General features: G+C 42.0%; 1 protein-coding gene across 2 annotated transcripts in view; it reads left to right on the top strand.

The window, feature by feature from the left end:
• The window catches only part of NTRK3 (neurotrophic receptor tyrosine kinase 3), a 460,742-nt gene that overhangs the window by 263,237 nt on the left and 172,915 nt on the right, over positions 1-24,590 (top strand). The window lies entirely within an intron of this gene.

Raw genomic sequence — 24,590 nt, 5'->3', positions numbered from 1 at the left:
TTTTCTGAATGGGAAAGTGATGAGCATGACTTTATCATGTATAAAGGTTCCCCTCACACATATGTGCTAGTTGTTCCTGACTCTAAGGAGTGGTGCTTATCTCCGTTTCAAAGCCGAAAAGCCAGCCCTGTCCGAAGACGTCTCCGTGATCATGACTAAATGCCAAAGGCGCACAGAACACTGTTACCTTCCCACCAAAGGTGGTCCTTATTTTTCTACTTGCATTTTTTACGTGTTTTTGAACTGCTGTTCGAACTGTTGGCAGAAGCTGGGACAAGTCACTCCATTATGCGGCACTAGGGATTCGAACCACTGAATTGCCGACCTTTCAATCGACAAGCTCAGCATCTTAGCCATTGAGCCACTGCGTCTCTCCTTATCATGTATATCTTGTATAGATCATGCCAAATCATCATGGTCTTCTTTTTAACAAAGTAGCCAGTTTAGTTGACTATGGAAATTCCATAATATTTCTTGAGCTCAGGAAATCATTCAACAAAAGTATGGGATTTTAGTAAAGAAGCTTGCAAAATGTGGGCTGGACAGTGCCATTAGAGAGCATGTCAATGATTCCACAACAAAACGGAAAGAAGTGTCAAATAGTGTACCAATGTGACTTATTCTATGCCCTATGTTGTTTGACATATTTATTAATAATTTGAATGAGGGGATCAGAAAATATCGAATTTATGGTTTACTTAGTATAGGAGGATAACACAGAGGACAATATTAAAAAGATCTTGAATTTTAAGAGGGACAAATGCAATGGGAAAGCTCGATTCATTTAACCATCATGTCACTAATGTAACAACTGCATTGATTCACTTAATAACTGTGGCAAGAAAGGTTTTAAGATGGGACAAAAATTTACTTAACAAATTTTTCACTTAGCCACAGAAATTTTAGGCTCGGTTGTGGTTGTAAGTTGAGGACTACCTATATTATGAACCATTCTGGGTGTGCATTTTAGAAAAAAAAAAACACTAGAACATGTAAAGAGAAGGGCAATAAGGATGATAAGGGGCTTTGGAAAAGCAACAAAGAGCGCTTTAGAAGTATTAGGTGTGTTTAGTGAGGAGAACTGAAGACTTAAGGTAGATATGTCAAGTAAGTGAAGGGCTGTCATTGTGCCTTTGTTTCTGTTTTTATTTCTGCTGAAATGGGTAGCTGACAGTTGCAAGAGAAGGACTACATTTTTTTAAGGTCAGGTTAGCTAGACAGGAGGGATGTGGTGGCTCAGTGGCTAAGACGCTGAGCTTGTTGATCAAAAGGTTGGCAGTTCAGCGGTTCGAATCCCTAGTCATAACGGAATGAGTTCCTGTTATTTGTCCCAGCTTCTGCCAACCTAGCAGTTAGAAAGCACATAAAAAAATGCAAGTAGAAAAATAGGGACCACCTTTGGTGGGAAGGTAATAGCGTTCCGTGTGCCTTTGGCGTTGAATCATGCCAGCCACATGACCATGGAGAAGTCTTCAGACAGCACTGGCTCTTCGGCTTTGAAATGGAGATGAGCACCAACCCCTAGAGCTGGAAACAACTAGCACACATGTGCGGGGGAACCTTTACCTTTACCTAGCTAGACAGGAGCCCCCAGCAAAAAAAGTGATTTGGAGTGGGTCATTTAACTTAACTTAACAAAACTGCTTCCAGGTTTGGTCACCACACTATAAAAAAGATGTTGAGGCTCTAGAAAAAGAGCAACCAGGATGATCAGGGGACTGGAGACTAAAACATATGAAGAACGGTTGCTGGAACTGGGTATGTCTAGTTTAATGAAAAGAAGGACTCGGGGAGACATGATAGGAGTCTTCCAATATCTCAGGGGCTGCCACAAAGAAGAGGGAGTCAAGCTATTCTCCAAAGCACCTGAGGGTAGGACAAGAAGCAATGGGTGGAAACTAATCAAGGAGAGAAGCAACCTAGAACTAAGGAGAAATTTTCTGACAGTGAGAACAATCAAGCAGTGGAACAGCTTGCCTTTGGAAGTTGTGGGAGCTTTATCACTTGAGACTTTCAAGAAGAGCTTGGACTGCCATTTGTCAGAAATGGTGTAGGTAGGGTCTCCTGCTTGGTCAGGGGGTTGGACTAGATGACCTACAATGTCCCTTCCAACTCTGTTAATCTGTCAATTTAGTTGCATTTTGGCATTGGAACTATTATATTTATTTATTTATTTATTTATTTATTTATTATATTTCTATACCGCCTTTCTCCCGTAGGACTCAAGGCGGTGTACAGTCAAGAAAAATATAGACAATATATTTTTACAATATATGCCTTTGACAACTTTTAAGCAGCAAAACGGCCTACCTCCTGGACTCTTTGTTGCTTCATCACTGAAAGTGTTCAAAGAAAGGTTGGGCAGCAATTTGACAAGGGACGGTCTGAGGATTCCTGTCTGGGGGGGGGGGGGGGCTTCCAATCTACGATTCTATGCCTTAAAATTATGAGATGCTTTGCTCTTTGTGGCTTCACGTCATAAGACATATTCTTTCGTTAGATTCTTTTCAAGGTGTTGGCTACAGCCTTGCATAATTCATACCTGAATTCTTTTCCAACTCAGGAGACCGATAGGTATTTGCCGCAGGTCAAATGGACCTCAACAATTAAGTTCCCAGTTGGTGCAGAAGATGGTACGTAGTGCAGTGCCATTAACTGGGATGGTTTTGTGGATCATTTCTCCTTCCGATTGCCATCTGCTGTTTCAGCACTCTTGTCCATCTGAGTAACTACAAGTTATCTCTGCAAAAACCTCTCTGGCCTCTTAAGCCAGCTGTAAGCAAGAGATGGATACACACTTGTGTTTATCAGTAAGATGCTGATGGAAGCTGATCTTACCTTTCATCAACCAGGTAGTAAGACCAACAGAGGACCTGGTTTCATGGATATTTAACTACCTCTGGGTCCTATTTTGTAAACCTCTTCTGCAGCCAAAGTATCCTATTTGTAACCTAAATCTTCTCTACCTTACCCACATTTTTAGTCAAATACCTCATCAACAGTAAGTAAAACTGTCTTAGAAATTGAAAATTATACCTTCTTCTTCTCTGTGCATTTCCTCTGGTATCCAGCAAACAAATCGTGGTGACTCTGGTGGTATCATTTCTGGCTAACAACTTTTTTTTTTAAGGTGTATGCTTTCCTTAGCTATAGCTCACTTTTTCAGATGCATTGAGTGACTAGAACAGGGATGTCAAACTCGATTTCATTGAGGGCCACATCAGGGTTGTGTTTGACCTCGTGGGTGGGCGTGGGTGTGGGCGTGGCCAGGCTATGCATGGCCAGGGTAGGTGTCGCCAGCTCTACGTTCTGCAGCCTCTGCCAGTGAAAATAGAGCATCCCATCTGTGCTCTGTTTTCGGTTGCAATGGCCTCCTGCAGCCCTCTGCCAGCAAAAACACAGCCTGGGAAGGCCACGCGCAGCCCTCCCAAGCTCTGTTTTCACTGGCAGAGGCACAGCGGGCTGGTCCTTTGCTGTTTCCAGGGGCCAGATCTAAGCACCCTGCTGGCCGGATCCAGCCTGTGGGCCTTGAGTTTGACACCCCGGACTAGAGGGATGCAGGCTTTAAATTAGAAGGAAGTGAAGACAGGTTGGTTATTACGGGGTGGGCTTCAAAAATTTTAGCAAGGGGTTCTCTGCCCAGTTGCTGGGTGGATGTGGCCATGGTGGGCGTGGCCTAGTCTGCCTCCTGTACCATTTTTGCCTTCCCTGGGCTCCAAAGGTTTTCCTCGAGCCTCTGGGAAGGCAAAAATGGCCTCCCCAGGCTCTGGAGGCCCTCTGGAGGCTGGAAATGGGTGCATTTCCAGCCTTCCTGAACTTCCGGTAGGCCTGTTTTTCATCATCCCTCAGCCTCCGTGCGCGCCCTGCACTTACCTGCATCCAAAACGGGCCGCGTGGGGACTCCTGGGAGGGGCGGGGCAGGTGGAGCCAGCCAGTAGTGGGATTTGGGGGTTCTCCAAACTGCACAGAATCTTAGCTAGAGATTTTCCCAAACCCCTGCAAACCCCCAGCAGCCCCACCCCTGGTTATATAGCAGTGGTGGGTTTCAAATGTTTTACTACCAGTTCTGTGGGTGTGGCTTGGTGGGTGTGGCATGGCTTGGTGGGCGTGGCTTTGTGGGCATGGCAGAAGAAGGATACTGTAAAAACTCCATTACCACCCCACTCCAGGGGAAGGATACTGTAAAATCTTCATTCCCTCCCCACTCCAAGGGAAGGTTACTGCAAAATCCCTATTTCCTCCCAATCAGCTGGGATTTGGGAGGCAGAGAATAGATGGGATTAGGGCCAGTCAGAATTTTTACTACCGGTTCTCCGAACTACTCAAAATTTCCACTACCGGTTCTCCAGAACTGGTCAGAACCTGCTGAAACCCACCTCTGTTATATAGATACAGGTTACATGCAAGATAGATTACAAGCATCTAAACAATTAACAATGTGTTCAAAACCCGTTGTGTTTGTTGAGAAGTTCTAAGGTTGCTTTAAACCCTTTGATGTATGTGAGTCCAGAAATCTGTCTCTCAATGGTACCGTTAAAGACTTCTTTTCCCAAATCGGTCACTTGGAGGTCTGCCAGAGAGCGTTCTGGGAGGTGGAAAGCTTTGATATTACTGTGTCCTTGTTTTGAGTCCTGATGTGAAACTTGTGTCCATTAATTCTGTTATACAAAGTGTGTCTCCACTGTCCTAGATAGAATCCAGAGGGGTATTGCTGGAAGATAATGGCATATATCACATTAAGTAGAGGAAGAACACTTGAAGGTGCCGCTAATCTTGTGTGTGTGTGTGTGCGTATGTATGTATGTATGTATGTATGTATGTATGTATGTATATGTCTCTTTAACCAGGTTCTACCTACGTAAACCAAGATATTATGCAGCCCTTGTTCAGTGAAATCACAATTCACTAGTTTCTGGGCTTTTTTTTTTCTTTTTCTGGCAGCCAGCAGACCCTTTGCTGCCCATTGGGGCAGTATGTATGTATGTATGTATGTATGTATATGTATTTATTTTGTCAAGCATATATAAGATATTTTGTCATTGTCATTGGCATCCTTCAGTCTCAAGAGACTATGGTATCATGCTCTGCAAAGAGGTCCTAAAACAGCATCTAGTGTGACTAAAAAAGGCCAATTCAAGAGTGGCAATCCCTTCCACACTGAGGGCAGATACATTCTGTCCCCTGCCCAGCCTCAGTATAAGATAACAGATATAAGTATAAACATGATTATGAACACAGGAAATGGATACAAATAAATGGGGGCATCAGGACAGGGACGGTAGGCACGTTGGTGCGCTTATGCACGCCCCTTACAGAAATGGGGAGGAATGGGGTGAGGTCAACAGTAAACACTTTAAGATTAAAGTTATGGGGGTTTGGGATGTAACCACAGAGTCAGGTAGTACATTCCAGGCATTGACCACTCTGTTGCTGAAGTCGTATTTTCTGCAATCGAGTTTGGAGCTGTTTACCTTGAGTTTGTATCTATTGTGTGCTCGTGTATTGTTGCGCTTGAAGCTGAAGTAGTCACTGACAGGTAGGACATCGTAGCAGATAATTTTGTGTACTATGCTTAGGTCAGACGGTATGTTGATACCTCTGATGGTATACATCATGGTATATGAATGTACATACAGAGGTACAGTAGGTTGGTACCTCTGATGGTGGCTAAAATTGTGTGGTGGTGGGGACTGCTATGGAATTCTGTTTTGGGATTTGGAATTTGGGATTCTATTTTGGGTAATGAAAAGTCTGCAAGAAAACAGCCAAGCTCAGAAAGCACCAAGGATCCTTCAATGCTGTTTGTTTTAGGAAGTCTGAGTTATCTCTAGTCTAGCTGGGAAGTACCGATGGGTATAATGTCTGATCCCCATTTTATTGTTTCACTTACATTAATTAATAAATCCCATTTAATTACATTTCCATTTCTGCACATTCCCAATTCTCTTGCTAAAATCGAAACATGAACGTTTCACTACATTTGAATAATTTTTCCATAAAATGTAAGTTTCTAATGATTTAAAATACAAACATATGACGTTCCACACACATTTATATAGAAATTGCTGGACCTAAACTATATATTATTAAAAGAATTTGGGGGATAATGTTTCATTGGGAATGATGACATCATGATGAATTCAGAAAACAGCAACCGTGAGTAATTGGGTACCTTCTGATTGATACATTAGGCTTGGAACCATCAACTGGAACAATTCTAATAAGACTTTCCAAGATTAGATTTCTTCAATATCCATAAGAACCTCTTACACTGCTTAAAATGCCATGCAAATTGATTATGAAAAGTGGGTAAATATATTGCTATTACTGATAATGTTATTAAACCGTAGCAATATTATTCTATTAGGTTGTTTGCTTTTAGAATGACATGGAGATATATTATTTAAGACAAGGGTGGACAATCTGCCCCTCTGGCCTGCCTAAGGTCCTTCAACTCATTTTCATGTGCCCTCAAGTCTAATTAGGAAGTCCTTTTTAGGCATGTGATTCAAACACGAAACCTACAATCCTTTCTCCAGCAAGCCTGTTTTATAAGATGCGCAAAAGAGAGCAACCTGGAGGTCAGAAAGAAAGTTTATTAAGAAGCTGTTAGCAAAAGAAGAAGAAGAAGAAATGTGAAAGGTAGCGGTAGGGGACACACAAGAGATTAGACTTGTGTATCTTTAGTTTTAATGCTGCGACCATTGGTAGATACTGTCCCTCCCTTCCCCTGTAATTATTCTGGCAGCTCTGCATCCAGGAAAGGCAGCAAGGCTAACAATCACATTGTTGTCCCCAGTCTAATTTAAGATACTACTTTCATTTTGTCCAAACTGAGACAAAAGAGTGATTGAAATGCAACCCAAGCACACAGTCTGTTGCATGTCCAGATCCAATAAGAAATGTATCTCCCGAGGCAAGGAGATCTGGGAAGAGTTTGGCAAGAGGGAACAAAACAAGGATCTAAGCTCTAAGTAACAATCACAAGCCAAAGACAGACTGGAGCTGTCCGTGCTCTTTGGCTTCTCCCAGTAGGTGACTTTCTTTCTTTCTTTCTTTCTTTCTTTCTTTCTTTCTTTCTTTCTTTCTTTCTTTCTTTCTTTCTTTCTTTCTTTCTTTCTTTCTTTCTTTCTTTCTTTCTTTCTTTCTTCCTTCCTTCCTTTCTCTCTCTCTCCCTCCCTCCTTCTCTCTCTTTCTTTCTTTCTTTCTTTCTTTCTTTCTTTCTTTTTCTTTCTTTCTTTCTCTCCCTCCCTCCCCTTTCTTCCTTCCTTCCTTTCTTTCTTTCTTTCCTTCCTTCTTTCTTTTTTCTTTCTTTCCTCCCTTTCTCTCTCCCTCCCTCCCTATGTTTCTTTCCTTCTTTCCTTTTCTTTCTTTCTTTCTCACCCTCCCTTTTCCTTCCTTCCTTCCTTCCTTCCTTCCTTTCTCTCTCCCTCCCCCTGTTCTTTCTTTCTTTCTTTCTTTCTTTCTTTCTTTCTTTCTTTCTTTCTTTCTTTCTTTCTTTCTTTCTTTCTTTCTTTCTTTCCCTCCCTCCCTCCCTCCCTCCTTCCCTCCCCCTTCCTTCCTTCCTTCCTTCCTTCCTTCCTTTCCCTTCCTTCCTTCCTTCCTTCCTTCCTTCCTTCCTTCCTTCCTTCCTTCCTTCCTTCCTCCCTCCCTCCCTCCCTCCCTCCCTCCCTTCCTTCCCTATTGACCCTCCCTGGAAACCACATGCCAAGGCACCTGCCAGAGCAAGTTCATGCCAAATTGTTTTAGAAAGCCCGACCCCTTGGAGGAATCAATCATTCTCTATTCTGGAATCTTGCCTCCCGACTGATGTATCTGAATTACAGATTAACTGGCAGCAGTGGCACAGTGGAATTCATTTAAATGAATAGCTCTCTAATTTATTAAAGAGGTTATATAGGCTGCAGGTATCGGCTGTATATCAAATTCGTGGAGTAGCAGCTGATTTCTTCTCTGATCTCCTGAGCACCTTAGCCCTTACTCTTTTGTACCTTACCGTTTTTTTCAGATTATTTAGGGTGGGGTGGCTGAGGCTGTGAGGAGAATGTTTGGGAAGGCCTCTAAGCAACCGGGGAGGATGCCAGAAAGGTAGAGAGCTCAGCATCCTTTCTCAGATTAACAATTAGCTCTGTGACAGGGTTTAGTTTCCAAACCTGCCCTTAAGAGATACCAGTGACTTTTTTTCTCTTTTGAGCTGACAGGAAAAAGACAAAGGCAGAGCCAACCATGAGGACATTCCCCCTCTTGGTGAAGCTGGAGGCCAGTTCTCCAAATCTGATCTCTCCCCCCCACTCACCTCCCTTACCAATTCATTTTCCAAGTGTCTTACCATTTGCACTTTGGTAATTTCATCCCATCAACATAACAGCAGCTCCTGAGAGTGAATGTATATGTTTATGCAAAATGCAGGTGTACAGTAGATGTGTGAAGGTAAAGGTTCCCCTCGCACATATGTGCTAGTCGTTCCTGACTCTAGGGGGCGGTGCTCATCTCCGTTTCAAAGCCGAAGAGCCAGCGCTGTCCGAAGATGTCTCCGTGGTCATGTGGCCGGCATGACTAAACGCCAAAGGCGCACGGAAAGCTGTTACTTTCCCACCAAAGATGGTCCCTATTTTTCTACTTGCATTTTTTACATGCTTTTGAACTGCTAGGTTGGCAGAAGCTGGGACAAGTCACGGGAGCTCACCCCATTACGCGGCGCTAGGGATTCGAACTGCTGAACTGCCAACCTTTCGATCGACAAGCTCAGTGTCTTAGCCACTGAGCCACCGCTCAGTAGATGTGTACATATGTATAATAACTGCGAGGACATTCTAATTAAAACCATCTCCAGTGTTAAGGGAAACACAGCAAAGTATGTATATGGTGAACATGCCATTTGGTATGTATTGTAAGCATTTGTATAAAGAAGCTTCATTCATGCATCACTGTAAATCAAAGATGGCCAACGTCGGTCAATTTAAGAATCCCACCAGGTGGCCACTTCGGCCACAAGTTGAAAGCCAGGTTCCAAATCTGAATGAAGCTCTCTTTGAATGGACATTTCAGGTTTTCCAAAGAAATGAAATGAAATGAGAGAAACAACATGGACATAATTTAGATGCTACACTAGACAATCTCAGATCCGAGTCCAGTGTCAGCCATTAATAACTCTGAGATTTTATGGCAGTCATTGACAGGCCAACCTACCTTCCAGGACTTCTTCATAATAAAATGGAGGTACGCTAATTTAGGCTCTTGGAGGAAAAGTGGAAGATAAAGCTGATAAAAAATAAGAATATTTGCAAGAGCTCATCCATTTTGGCTTTTCAACTCCCGTATTCTTCAAAAGTGGGGTGGGGGGAAGCCCCCAAATCAGGGGTGCTATTCTGACAGGTTCTGGAGAATCAGTAGCAGAAATTTTGAGTAGTTCGGAGAACCAGCAAATGCCACCTCTGGCTGGCCCCAGAGTGGGGTGGGAATGGGGATTTTGCAATATCCTTCCCCCAGGAGTGGAGAGAGAATGGGGATTTTGTAGTATCCTTCCTCTGGAGTGGGGTGGGAATGGGGATTTTATAGTATCCTTCCCCTGCCATGCCCACCAAGCTACACCACGCCCACCAAGCTACACCACGCCCACCAAGCTATACCACACCCACCAAGTCACATCCAGAGAACTGGTAGTAAAAAATTTTTTAATCCCACCACTGCCCCAAGTGTTTGATTTACTCTGTTCAGAAGAACATAAAGGGCTAATCCTGAACTCCATTTTTGGTATCTCTCTTTTCAGTCATTGTTTTGGAATAAACTATTGTTGGTTGAGTATGTGTGAGATACAATGCCAGTTTTGATGCAGGGTGTTCGGAGTTGAGATAGAAATATCCCTGCTTTTCAGTAATAAAGCACCTGCTTTAAAAATATTTGGTCAAGGAAATGTATAGAACTGTGCAAGAATGACAGGTGGGCTCATTTTGTTTGCCTACAAAATTCTTGCAATAGTGCACATTTAAGTATACAAACAATAATTTAACTGCATTTGCTTAAGAACTGACAATCTTGCATCAGGTTTTCTCTTTGAAATAAATTAGGCACATGGAGGTGTGAAAAGATAATATTTCTCCCAAATTATACATAAAAGTTAGCTTTTAACGGGAGTCTGTTGGAAATATTCTGAGAAAACTGACCTTTTTACGGTAGAGAACAAGTAGGAGGGCAAGCTGCTTTTAAACTGCAATTTTCAAACCCTACAAATTTTCTGAATAGTATGTTTTTTTAAAAAAAATAAACCACCTTGTGATTCCTATGTATTTCAATGCAGAAACACACAAGAGACATTCCTTTGATGTGTAACTTTTCTTTTGTAACGTTAATGAAAGAATTAAACAAAAATGGTGGGTTGAAAAAAAATTATGACTGCTTCCTAATGACGGTTGAACTTTAGAATAGAATAGAATAGAATTCTTTATTGGCCAAATGTGATTGGGCACACAAGGAATTTGTCTTGGTGCATATGCTCTCGGTGTACATAAAAGAAAAGATACATTCGTCAAGAATCATAAGGTACAATACTTAATGATAGTCGTAGGAAAACAGTCAATATAAATCTTAAGGATACCAGCAACAAGGAGGAGATGGGTGATAGGAACGATAAGAAGATTAATAGTAGTGCAGACTTAGTAACTAGTTTGACAGTGTTGAGGGAATTATTTGTTTAGCAGAGCGATGGCGTTCAGAAAAAAACTGTCCTTGTGTCTAGTTGTTCTGGTGTGCAGTGCTCTATAATGTTCGTTTTGAGGGTAGGAGTTGAAACAGTTGATATCCAGGATGCGAAGGGTCTATAAATATTTTCACAGCCCTCTTTTTGACTCATACAGTATACAGGTCCTCAATGGAAGGCAGGTTGGTAGCCATTGTTTTTTCTGCTGTTCTAATTATCCTCTGAAGTCTGTGTCTGTCTTGTTGGGTTGCAGAACCAAGCTAGACAGTTAAAGAGGTGCAGATGACAGACTCAATAATTTGTTGAGTCTGTTGTTGCAAATCAACAAATCAGCAAACTTCCAGGGAGAAACATGCTCCATTGAGCTCTACAGTTTTTCCAGTTACCGCTAGGAAATGGCAAAAAATGTGTGCTACGCATACCTCTTCTCCAAAGGAGAGTGTGCCAGTGTCAAACATTAAATGATGAGACTTCAAGATAGCCTTGTCAGGTTAATTGATCTTGAGTCATTGCCTTTCCTGTCACAGCTGTCTGTCTTCTCATCCTCAATCCATCACGCTGACAAGCTGTCAAAAGTACGGGACTGGGCTCCGTTTTGCCTTCGTTCAATAACATTATGAAATTGATACCGACACTTCCATTGGCACTAATTTCTGTAAGCCGTGAGTCAGAGCACAAGGTGATTTACTTTTGTAGCAGTTGCAAGTTCCCAGTAGCTTTGAGAAGCGAGAAGTAGCATTTTGGTAGCCCAGTAGAGCAGGAGGGTTGAGAGTTTCAGTTTGAGGACAAATGGCCCTTAGCGTAAGAGAATATTCTAACTCAACGGGGGAGGCAATGATGTCCTTCACCCTCCCCCTCTTCACTCCACCAAAGTTTTATTGGTCTTGAATAGAGTCTTCATTTGATTAAGTTTGGAATCCGCTTGGAAATGACATTCTTTCTTTGAAAATGTTTGAAGAAGTTATTTTGTCTGAGAATTTCCTTCTGTTTTGTAATTATGGTGATTATGTCATAAGGATCTGCCTCTTGCACACACTCATAGAAACTTTTATATTCACCTGGAGTCCATAAACTTGCTTTTTTCTAAACAATATAGCGATGAAGATAGAAATACATTATTGCATTCCTTCCTTCCTTCCTTCCTTCCTTCCTTCCTTCCTTCCTTCCTTCCTTCCTTCCTTCCTTCTTATCTATCTAACCAGTGGTGGGTTGCCCGCGGTTCGCACTGGTTCTATAGAACCAGTAGTAAAACCGGCGGGAGGCTCCGCCCACCGACCCCAACATCATTAAAATGCTTCTGTGCATGCACAGAAGTTTTTGCGCTTGTGCAGAAGAGCATGCATGAGAGTGAAGCGAGTGGCCCTGCTGCGAACCGATAGTAAAGGTAAGTAGAACCCACCTATCTATCTATCTATCTATCTATCTATCTATCTATCCATCCATCCATCCATCCATCCATCCATCATCTATCATCTATCATCTATCATCTATCTAATCTATCAATATATTAGATTAGATTGATTATTTAAATTTATATACCGCCCTACTCCTGAAGGACTCAAGGCGATGAACAGCCATAAGTAAGAATAGAATTCATGGTGGGCTAGACTAGGGTATCTTCTGGGAATTTAAGGACTCTAAACTGATGATGCATGTAACTCCACCTTCAGGCTCCATCTGCTCATCTCCTATAGTTTTGAGTACTAAAAATTTCATATTTTAATGTATATTATCAGTTTTATGAAAGACCAAGTCCACATGTGAAGATTCAATGAAGCTGTTTATTGCTAAAAGTCTATGCACAGGAATTCTCTTAACTAATTGTCAGCATTTAATTATACAGTAGTTAGATAATGGTAAATGGCACTCAAGGGGAGTTGGACTTACTTTGTTTGTGACTATATAGCAATTGTAGGCTGATCTCTCTTTTTACTCCCCCCCTCCCAGATTCTGCCATGCCTTTTCCTACATCATGGCCCCAAGGCCATAGTTGTTCTGAGATAGGTATATGATAGATAGATAGATAGATAGATAGATAGATAGATAGATAGATAGATAGAGGGGTGGGCTGCTGGGGGTTCGCAGGGGTGCAGGAAAACATCTAGCTAAGATTCTGTGCAGTTTGGAGAACCCCCAAATCCCACTCCTGTCTGGCCCCAGCCACCCTGCCCCTCCAGGAGTCCCCACATGGCCCATTTTGGATGCAGGTAAGTGCAGGGCGCACAGGGAGAGCAAAAAATGGGCCTACCGGAAGTTCGGGAAGGCCAGAAACGGGGTCATTTCCAGCCTCCAGAGGGCCTCCAGAGCCTGAGAGGCCATTTTCACTTTCCCAGAGGCTCAAGGAAAGCCTACAGAGCCCAGGGAGGGCAAAATTGCCCCCCACTGCTGTGGTACAGGAAGCCAACTAGCTATGCCCACCATGGCCATGCCCACCCAGCAATTGGGCAGAGAACTCCTTGCTAAAATTTTTGAAGCCCACCCTGGATAGATAGATGATAGATAGATAGATGATAGGTAGGTAGGTAGGTAGGTAGGTAGGTAGGTAGGTAGGTAGATAGATAGATAGATAGATAGATAGATACATCCATGCATTACAATAACTTATTTATTTATTAGATTTTTTTCTTGACTTTATTACTTTATAAGTAACTCAAGGCAGCGAACATACATAATACTTCTTCCTCTTCTTATTTTCTCCACAAGAACCCAAATGCCAGTGAAATGTTATGAAAACTGATTTTTGGAAGCCCTAGGCATTAGACAGTGGCTTCTTATTGACACTTCACACATGCAAAAAATGGCCATAGGGACACAGATCCTGAATTTACCACTTTGCATATCCTAGTGACTATACTACCAAGAATGTAATTTTAATCCTTCTTATAAATTGGAGCCAAAGGTGACAAGCAATGACACTAAAATAAATCTCGGTCTTTTTAAATGAATATGCGTGAAATCCGAGCAAACGAAAGTAGACAAATATGGGCACTGCTAAGAATCGCTTTTGTGTCACGATGCAACAAAACCTGGATCAGCTTAGTTGGATTAACAAGCCAGAGAATCTTATTTTATTGCTATGGATTTGCTCAGCTATTAGCCAACCTTCTGCTGCACTTCTGTGATATTCTTTGCCAGATGAAAAGAGGAACGGGGGAGGAAAAAAAAAGGCATTTAACAATAATAGTCTCTTTGAAAAGGCTTACTCAGGTCAGTTAAAGACTTAGCAGCTGTACCTGCAGAAAATGTTAAGCTTAGTCAGAGTTTAACCCTGGTTATTTTAAATGTCTGCTTGCGTGGCTTAGAATGCTATGCAAAACCAGTCTGTTTGATAAGCCACAGTTCAATGCATTGTGTAAACTAGACAATGGGTTAATTCAGTAACCGAGATAAGTCTGTGGTGTGCATGCAATCAGGATAGGGGACAAAGAAGTCAATGTACTGTCACAACAGCTAGAGGCTGCATGAACCAAACAGATATATGCCTGATGTACAAAAAAGGAATGAATGCTGCAGTATATAAAACACACCTTATGACCAGAAGAGATTAGAAAGCTGATATGGTGTTATTCCAATTGATTTTGCTGTGTATTTATACTTGAAGGTAAAGAGCAGACACACTGGAAATCAATCAGGCTCTGTGCTGTATCTTCACTCCCTCCACAGTACCGTTTGAATGAAACACTTATATCATTTTTATGGCGTGTCTCTGATAGAGATGAGTGATCCAGGAGATTAATGGCTACCACTAAGACCTTTACACCACAACCTCCAGGCTCTGCCATCATAAAGCTTGTGGTTCTGGAGTTCAAGGTGCCCTCTAGGGAAGCTTGGCTGCAAGCAAACTAAGAGCTGAAATTCATGATGGCAGGAAAAGAAAGAAAGAAAGAAAGAAAGAAAGAAAGAAAGAAAGAGAAAGAAAGAAAGAAAGAAAGAAAGAAAGAAAGAAAGAAAGAAAGAAAGAAAGAAAGAAAGAAAGAAAGATGGGAAGCAAGACAAGGGGTTGGTTCTTGACGACGTCAAGTTCTTGGGAGAGAAAAGAAAATGGAGGCCAAGAGGTGATGGTGTTCAGCGGTGCATCTTCCAATTTTGACCAGTCTTAACAGGATTGCTTAGAGGACAAAGTGAGAAATGGTACAATTGAAATCCCATCTTGCATTTCTTTCGGGAGCACAAGGTAGCACAGTTGAGATTGTTCCTCATGTTTTCATCACAATATGGCTCCTGCAAAGTTAGGTCATGGAGAGATGGTCACTGGTTCAAATACATCCAGGGAGCTACATGGGTGATGAGAGATTTGAGCTTGAGTTCCATCAGTTCCAGCCCAACACTTTTAATCATTATACTACATTACTACTTCTTGAGCTTCGATGGTCGAACCTGAAGTTCTAATATTAGAGCAAATCTCTTTAAAGCAGGGGTGTCAAACTCAAGGCCCAGGGGCTGGATCCAGCCCGTGGGGTGCTTAGATGTGGCCCATGGGGCTACCTTGGAAACAGTGAAGGACTGACCCGTGGTGCCTCTGTCAGTGAAAATGTCAACTTGCAAAGCATGTTGGCCTGCTCTTGAATTGCCATAGGCAAGAAGGATGGGAAACCGACAAAGCAACACGACAGCCAAAAACAGAAGTACATTCCAGACATATCTCTCTCAAGGCTGTCTCCCAGGGTTACCCACAGCGGCTGGAGAGTTAGGGTTGGCTAATGTGATTGATGACACACCCTGGAGGATGGGGGGAAACAGGGTCATGATTGGAGCATAAATTACGTGGGGTCAGAGTTGGCTTCACTTGGAACGTGCCGACATGAAGCTCCTAATAAATAACTGGATTTCTTTTGAAGCTTGACTCGGGGCTTGTGATTTAATTAGGGCATTCGTCAGAACCCTGACAGAAAACAGAGCTCAGGAGAGCCACACGCTGGCAGAGGGTTGCAGGAGGAAAGCCCGTTTTCTCTTGCAGAGCACTTGGGCCACCACAGGCGCCCCCAACACGAGTGATGTTGAGCTGGACATGCCCACCCTGAGGTCAAACATAACCCTGATGCGGCCCTCATTGAAATCAAGTTTGACACCCTGGTTTAAAGCCCCATGTCAAAACTGAAAAATAGAGAAACAGTTTTTTTACTCAATTGATTGTTAATATCTGTGTGTTGCAATGAAGCTTGGAGCTTGTTTCAATTTTTGACATGCTGTAATGATGCAAAAAGAAAGGGACGCGGTTGCTCAGTGGCTAAGACGCTGAGCTTATCGATCAAAAGGTCGGCAGTTCAGCAATTCAAATCCCTAGTGCCGCATAATGGGGTGAGCTCCCGTTACTTGTCCCAGCTTCTGTCAACCTAGCAATTTGAAAGCATGTTAAAAAATGCAAGTAGAAAAAAAGGGATTACCTTTGATGGGAAGGTAACAGTGTTCCGTGCGCCTTTGGCATTGAGTTATGCCAGCCACATGACCCCGAGATGTCTTCATTCAGCACCGCTCCCTAGAGTCAAGAATGACTAGCACATATGTGCGAGGGGAACCTTTACCTTTACCTTTTAATGATGCAAAGTTTATGCTACGCTGATTGCTACACACAAGTCAACTAAAGCCCTTCAAACCAAAAGACCCAGCAGCTCCAGAAGAAAGAAAAACCAGAAGTCATTTACAACATACACTGTAATGACTGCAACAGCTACTACATAGGGCAAACAGGCAGAATCCATGAACACCAAGTAGCAGTCAGAAGACATGATGAAAACTCTTTAATTTCACACAGTATGGAGAGATTTAACCATAGTTTCAATTGGGAAACTAGAATAAAATAACAGAATCGGAAGGTACCTTGGAGGTCTTCTAGTCCAACCCCCTGCTTAGGCAGGAACCCTACACCACTTCAGACAAATGGTTATCCAATCTCTCCTTAAAGACTTCCAATGTTGGAACATTCACAACTTCTGGAGGAAACTTGTTCCACTGATTAATTGTTCTAACTGTTAGGAAATTCCTCCTTAGTTCTAAGTTGCTTCTCTCCTTGATTAGTTTCCACCCGTTGCTTCTTGTCCTGCCCTCAGGTTCTTTGGAGAATAGTTTGACTCCCTCTTCTTGGTGGCAGCCCCTGAGATATTGGAACACTGCTATCATGTCTCCCCTAGTTCTTCTTTTCATCAAAGCCTTCTTTTCATCAAAGCAGCTGGCCCTACCGGCTTGCATGAGCCGGATAGATCCAGGCAGATTTCACCACTGCTACATGTTCCCTTCCAACTCTGCTATTCCATGTTCTATGGTAGGCTTGTGATCTCCTTCCTATGAATGTGGTGAGAATGTGGAGAGGACAGACAAATGAGATGTGGTGGTGCAGTGGTTAGAGTGCAGTACTGCAGGCTACGTCTGCTGACTGCCAGCTGCCTGCAATTTGGCAGTTCAAATCTCACCAGGCTCAAGGTTGACTCAGCCTTCCATCCTTCCCAGGTCAGTGAAATGAGGACCCAGATTATTGGGGTCAATAGGGTGACACTGTGAATCGTTTAGAGAGGGCTGTAAAGCACCATGAAGCGGTATATAAGTCTAAGTGCCATTGCTATTCTGAGAACACAAACAAACGAACAAAAAATCCTAAAAAAGCAAATGCTTGAGTGACTTTCCCAGGAAGACACATCAGGAAATGTGCCAAAGCAACCTCTTTCAGCAGAGGGTGGAATTCAGTTAGTGTCCTTTTGTCTTGAGTCAGAGGAATACAAAAGCCACTGGATGAGTATTTCCCACTCCGGTCGCCCGCGTTCAGATAAGCAAACGTAAGCTTGGCTGGCGGCCTAAATCTGCCAATAAAAATTAAGAAATTGATTTCCTTTTGTTTGCCTGACAGGATGAAGGCTCTTTTTATGAGACAGTAAATGCAATCCATCTCCGAGCACAGCCAGATTTTTAATTGTATTTGTTGTGCTTTCACTTACTCTGTTTTATGAGTTGCAGTCTGTATTCTTCTTGGCTCAGAAAGCTTACCCTGAGGAGTGAATGAGTGCTGGATTCTGTAAAAGGTTGGGGATTTTAAACAAGGGCAGTTGCTGGAGCCAAGGTGGTGGTTATTATTTAATTGATAACATTTGCTTTTAAACCAGCTAACACACAAGCCAATTAATTGCATGAAGATGATCTAAGAAACCTCCTTTAAAAAAAACAAAACAAAAAAAAAAACCTGAGCTAATGTGAATGTCTTACTATGAATGCTATGGGATTACACTGAAGTCTTATTTTTATATTTTAAGTCACAACTTTTCACTGGGAAGTCAAGAAAACGCAGATGTGATCTTCACAAAAAAAAACCCCAGAGATATATCGTGTTTTCCCCGAAAATAAGACCGGGTCTTACATTAAGTTTTGTTCCAGAAGATGCATTAGGGCAGTGGTTCCCAATGTGAGGCCCAGGCCCCACAGGGGAGCAATTTGATTTTTAACGGGGGCAATTTGGAACTTTGTTTAAACCAAGTTAATGGCCTTTTAGGCTTCCTCCACGTGAGTAGGAGTTCACTTTTTGAATAGTAAGAATTATATGTCACCGGGGGGGGTGGGATATCAGGATTTTAGAGATGCTTAGGTGGGGCATGGCCAAAAAAAGGTTGGGAACCACTGCATTAGGGCTTATTATATGGTTAGGTCTCATTTTCGGGGGAAATACGGTATATCTCTGGGGTTTTTTTTGTGAAGATCACATCTGCGTTTTCTTGACTTAAGGAGCCTGAGTGGCATAGGAGGCTAATGCCTCCTAAAGCAGCATTTAACATCCAGCTGCCTGCAATTACTGCGAGTTCAATTCTCACCAGGCTCAAGGTCAACTCAGCCTTCCATCCTTTCTAAGGTAGGTAAATTGAGGACCCAGTTTGTGGGGGCAATAAGCTGACTTTGTATAAATATACAAAAGTATGAAGGCTATTGCTTAACGCATTGTAAGCCGCCCTGAGTCTCCGGAGAAGGGTGGCATATAAATCAAATTAAAAACAAAAAACAAAAAACTAAATGCATCCATCTGGCTGCCAATCTTAACTGGGGTTTATTTTGTGGATAGGGTTTATATTTCGAGCATCCTGAAAAATCATGCTGGGGCTTATTTTCCGGTTGGGTCTTATTTTCGGGGGAAGAGGGGTAGATTGGACCACGAGATACTATCTGACCTTCAGTGTCCCAGACAGCAAAATATTCAAGGCGCATGTTCAACCTTAATTTCCCCGATTCCAAGCCAGCAGCTTTAACCCAGGAGTTTGCAGCAATCCTTTGACAAGTCATATTTGCCTTCTTTTATTTTCCAGGGATTAGGAAGGGCAGTTTGCAATACGGTAATGCAATGATATCATGCAGTGGGGACAGAGCCAGGCTTTCGCATCTTAACGTTTTATAGAAGGCGTACAAAGAATTAAAAACGTTTTGTAGATTTGTTAAACCAGCTTGATAGCTTACACAGGTTTTAGTACTGTTTCTGGCTCCGATCCAACAGTTAAATTATGACTCTGTTTGATGATTTGCTGCCAAATGTTGGTGATAGCACTTCTGGGGGGCTGCAGGAACTGCATATCAACTTTTTTGCTTTTTTAAAAAATCAGATTATGGACATTTAGTGGCCTGCAAGCCATGATCCAGTTACGGAGTGGTACATAATAGAGATTGAAGCAGGAAGAGTGCCAAAATGCTGAGGGGTAGATATGTGCCCGTGTTTTACTTTTCATATAAAAATATTTTACATTTTTGAAATATTTTTTTCTACATGTGAAAGGAGAGTAAAATTGAGGCTTTCAGAGACATCTGTTCCCCAGAGGTTTCCATTGGTATGAATCACCTGAATTCATAGCTGGAAGCTGTCAAAAACTGACACTGATATTTCCCACTTAGGAAGAAATCTGCTTTACTGCCTGTAGATTCTCGAGCAATAAAAAAAAAAATAAGCCAACAAAACTGTCATTGATCTCTGTTCGTTTCTATTTTCCAGCAGCTTTTTTCGAGTAATTTTTATTAAGAATTACAAATGGAAGAAATAAAAACCTAATACAAGCTGCAAAAAATATAAGAATGCAAAAGGAAAAATACAAACAAGGGGAACAATGTAAGGGGGAAAAAAGGAAAGAAAAGAAAAAAAGTCCCCCCCATCACCCCAGCAAGTAAAAGCATTTTAAATATTTTATAACCATTTCATCATAGAGCATATGCTCTCTTTACTTCATAACTCATCTCTTAACTAAAAAAATAATAATAAATAAAATCCCAAAGTCTCATAATTTGTTCTTTATCAGCAAAAGTTCAGTAAGGGAAACCAGCTATAACTATTTTTTTAAATTACTTTTAAACCTTGGTCAAATAAGCCAACCCTGTATTCCATCTCTGAACTTTTTTTAAAAAAATCTTAATTGTTAACCATCAAATATAGTCCCAGAGCTTGTTTTCTATTTATCTCTTTTTTGACCCAAGAATCTTTCAAAACTTTAACCAGATCTCTTTTGAACATCCAATATAAACTGTCCAGAGTCACTTAGGTTATCTCAACAATCTCTCTTTGCTCTGGAGAGATTTGTCAGCTTGCCTTATAGCACTCACCAGAAACTTCTTTCTATTTCCCACCAGCTCTTTGGACATCCAGACACTTCTGCAGCTCACATAGGAAAATCTTGAAGAATTATGCTTTGGGGGTCTATTTCAGATACTATCTCTGAACTGGGAACGTCTCACTTAAAACTGTTTCATACAAGAAAAGATCTTTCAAAGAAAAGAAAAAAATGGTTTCAGAGACCTAACATTAACTTGGTTTTGTTATACATATTTCTCGTTTTCAAGGTCAATGTGAATGCTTCCTTAAGTAGTCATGGCCTTTTCTATGATATTCCATTCTATTCACTCCATGCCTTAAATTTTGCACCCATCCAACAGTCTATTTGCAATGGATTGCTTTGGGTTTGTTTCACTGTGGTCTTCTTCTGTTGTTGTTTTTGTTGTTGTTGTTCTCCTCCTCCTCCTCCTCCTCCTCCTCCTCCTCCTCCTCCTCCTCCTCCTCCTCCTCCTCCTCTCCTTCTCCTTCTCCTTCTCCTTCTCCTTCTCCTTCTCCTTCTCCTTCTCCTTCTCCTCCTTCTCCTTCTCCTTCTCCTTCTCCTCTTCCTCCTCCTCTCTCTCTCTGTGCATGTGCACATATGCATGTGTGCCTGCATTTAAGGGAGAGTGTGTCCTCTCTTTTTTACTATGGGGTCCTTTCTGGAAAACACTTGCATATTCAGATGTTCAAGCTCTCTACAATGTATTAAAACACAGAACTACCGAAACCCATTTTAGCCTAGTCTAGTGTGTTGTAGAAAAAAAAATCTAATTGTTTTTGGATTTATGTCAATGCCTACAAATTAGCATGTACCAATATTCTGCTATCCTCCATCCTTCTGATCCCCAGAAAGAAGCTGTAGAACATTTTCCCTCTCTAATGGAAATCTAAGTAGTGGAAAAGTTTGGGAGTGCCATTATGGTTGCCTTATGTTGAGAGTGAGACAAATATTATAAAACACAGATGACCCGATCTATTTTATAAGAAGGTCAATAATCCTTCTACTTATTTGTAGCACCCTTGCTCTCAAATGACCATCACCTTGCTAGTGTTTAATGAAATCTTGTTTGGTTTTCAACCAGCGTGCTTCCCTTCTGCTTGCTGAGCAAACAGAAATCTTGTAAGTCTCATAAAGATTATTGGCTCAGCATCCGTACCATGGTAGCCACTTCCTGTGGGGTATCAATCCATCACTCATGTTGACAACAGCAACTGTAGTCAAAAGGACAAAAAAAAAAGCAAAAGAAATGCAAATTTGTCAAATTCAGTTTACAATAAAGGTTGGGGGTTGGGGAGTGGGGGGAAAAATGAGGCGAGAGTAATCCTTTTCTTCTGAATCCAATATCGATGATGGCTGCCAGAAATCAGACTGATTACTTCGTAACTTTATTAGGTTCCATTAAAACACCAATGGTGTTTTAAAAGTCCTGGAAAAAAAAGAACATAAAAGGTCTTCCCTTCCATATCACACCCTCATCCCAGCACTCTTGTTCTTTGTGTTATTCCCACTATATTGTGGGGTGTGCAGTTTTGCATTTCGCCCGCCACTTTGCCTGATCTGCAGTGCATCTCAAGCATTGTTTTGGGTTTGAGCCACAGTGGCGCAGTGGTTAGAGTGCAGTACTGCAGGCTACTTCTGCTGATCACCGTTTGCCAGCAGTTTGGCAGATCGAATCTCACCAGGCTCAAGGTTGACTCAGCCTTCCATCCTTTCAAGGATGGTAAAATGAGGACCTAGATTGTTGGGGGCAAAATTCTGACTCTGTAAACCACTTAGAGAGGGCTGTAAAACACTGTGAAGCGGCATATAAGTCCATTGCTATTGCTATTCCCTTCCCATGCCCAAGTTTTTAGAAAACCCTTTTTCAACAATAGACTTCGGTGCTTCTCTTTTGTTTGCTGACTCATGTTCCCGAAAAAGAAATTGTGCACTTTGAAATAGATCAGGTGACATAAGAAAGAAATCTCTGTTGCCCACCCACCCCATACATCCAGATGAAAGGCACCGAAAATGAAATGCATTGACTCTTCCTCATCTCAATGAGAGCCTCAAGACAACAGAAGAAAAACCACTCTAGGCATCATTTTTCTCTCTCCTCTGGTTTAACAAATTGAGGCTCTTTTGATTAAAAAGCCAAGGAGAGTGTTGATCTCTGTCCCTTTTCTCCTTCTCCTTCTCTTACTGGGAATCTGGGACTTCCTTGCACATTTGGATTCTTGCAAACAGACAGCAGAAGACTTTGCAATCTCTGTGAAATCTTGGAGTTGAGGGATGTAAGTGTATGTCTTGATTTCCAAGTGCCAATTAAATCCTAAGTATCATGAGGACAGGAATAGGCACGGATTTTGCGTGTGTGTCTGCCTGCCTGCCTGCCTGCCTGCCTCTCTTTCTGACTGACTGACTGACTGACTGACTGACTGACTGACTGACTGACTGACTGTCTGTCTGTCTGTCTGTCTGTCTGTCTTACAACAGCCTTTCTGTCCTGCCTGAGGACAACAGGGGATGTTACTGATAGAATAGAATAGAATAACAGAGTTGGAAGGGATCTTGGAGGTCTTCTAGTCCAACCCCCTGCTTAGACAGGAAACCCTACACCACTTCAGACGAATGGTTATCCACAATCTTCTTAAAGACTTTACCTTTATCTTTTAATGATGCAAAGTTTATGCTACGCTGATTGCTACACACAAGTCAACTAAAGCCCTTCAAACCAAAAGACCCAGCAGCTCCAGAAGAAAGAAAAACCAGGAATCATTTACAACATACACTGTAATGACTGCAACAGCTACTACATAGGACAAATAGGCAGAATGCATCCATGAGCACCAAGTTGCAGTCAGAAGACATGATGAAAACTCTTTAATTTCACACAGTATGGAGTGATTTAACCATAGTTTCAATTGGGAAACTAGAATAAAATAACAGAATTGGAAGGTACCTTGGAGGTCTTCTAGTCCAACCCCCTGCTTAGGCAGGAACCCTACACCACTTCAGACAAATGGTTATCCAACCTCTTCTTAAAAACTTCCAGTGTTGGAGCCTTCACAACTTCTGGAGGAAAGTTATTCCACTGATTAATTGTTCTACCTGTCAAGAAATTTCTCCTTAGTTCTAAGTTGCTTCTCTCCTCGATTAGTTTTCACCCATTGCTTCTTGTCCTGCCCTCAAGTGCTTTGGAGAATAGCTTGACTCCCTCTTCTTTGTGGCAGCCCCTGAGATATTGGAACACTGCTATCATGTCCCCCCAATCCTTCTTTTCATGAAACTAGACATGCCCAGTTCCAGCAACTGTTCTTCATATGTTTTAGCCTCCAGTCCCCTAATCATCTTTATTGCTCTTCTCTGCACTCTTTCTAGCATCTCAACATCTTTTTTACATCGTGGCGACCAAAACTGAATGCGGTATTCCAAGTGTGGCCTTACCAAGGCATTCTAAAGTGGTACTAACACTTCACATGATCTAGATTCTGTCCCTCTGTTTATGCAGCCTAGATGTCTGGAACATCACTGGAATAGACTATTTTTGTGGTGGGAGAAGGGATTTTGGCACAGGGGGTTATGCAAGGAAAAGGGTGTCTGCTAAGAATGTATCCTTTCTCTCTTACATGCCTCTTCCAGGATAATTCAGGCCATTTTCAGGGAAAAGAGTCCAAAGAGTCCAGATTTCATTTCAGAAATAGAAACCCCATCCTTTTTACTGCATTGCCTATGTGGATCTGGGACCCACATGTGGATCTGGGACCTATTTTCCAAAGCACCAGAAGGCAAGACAAGAAATAATAGATGGAAACTAATCAAGGAGAGAAGCAAGCTGGAATTAAGGAGAAATTTCCTGACAGTGAGAGCAATTAAGCAGTGGAAGGGCTAGCCTTCAGAAACTGTGTGTGCTCCATCACTGGAAGTTTTGAAGAAGAGACTGGGCAGCCATTTGTCCAGAAGGGTATAGAGTCTCCTGCTTGAACAGGATCTGGACTAGAGGATCTCCGAGGTCCTGTTCATTTCTATTATTTTGTAATACTGTAGTTTTCTCTATGGTGTTTTAAACTCCTAAGGAAATCTCAGGAAAGCCACCATATTTGAGATATTTAGAGTGGCAACTATTCTGCATTTAAAGATACAATGGAATAGAATAGAATAGAATTCTTTATTGGCCAAGTGTGATTGGACACACAAGGAACTTGTCTTTGGTGCATACGCTCTGTATATAAAAAGAAAAGATACATTTCTTTTGATGTACGCTGATGACACCCAGCTGTACATCTCAACCCCGGACCACCCCAATGATGCCCTTGAAGTGATGTCCCGGTGTCTGGAGGCTGTACGGATCTGGATGGGGAGGAACAGACTCA

The sequence above is a fragment of the Pituophis catenifer genome, unplaced genomic scaffold, assembly GCF_029215685.1.
Source record: "Pituophis catenifer annectens isolate HBS135680 unplaced genomic scaffold, rPitCat1.0.hap2 SCAF_14, whole genome shotgun sequence".
Classification (NCBI taxonomy): Eukaryota; Metazoa; Chordata; class Lepidosauria; order Squamata; family Colubridae; genus Pituophis; species Pituophis catenifer.
Note: the sequence above shows the minus strand (reverse complement) of the source record. Positions and strands in the feature narration are given on the sequence as shown.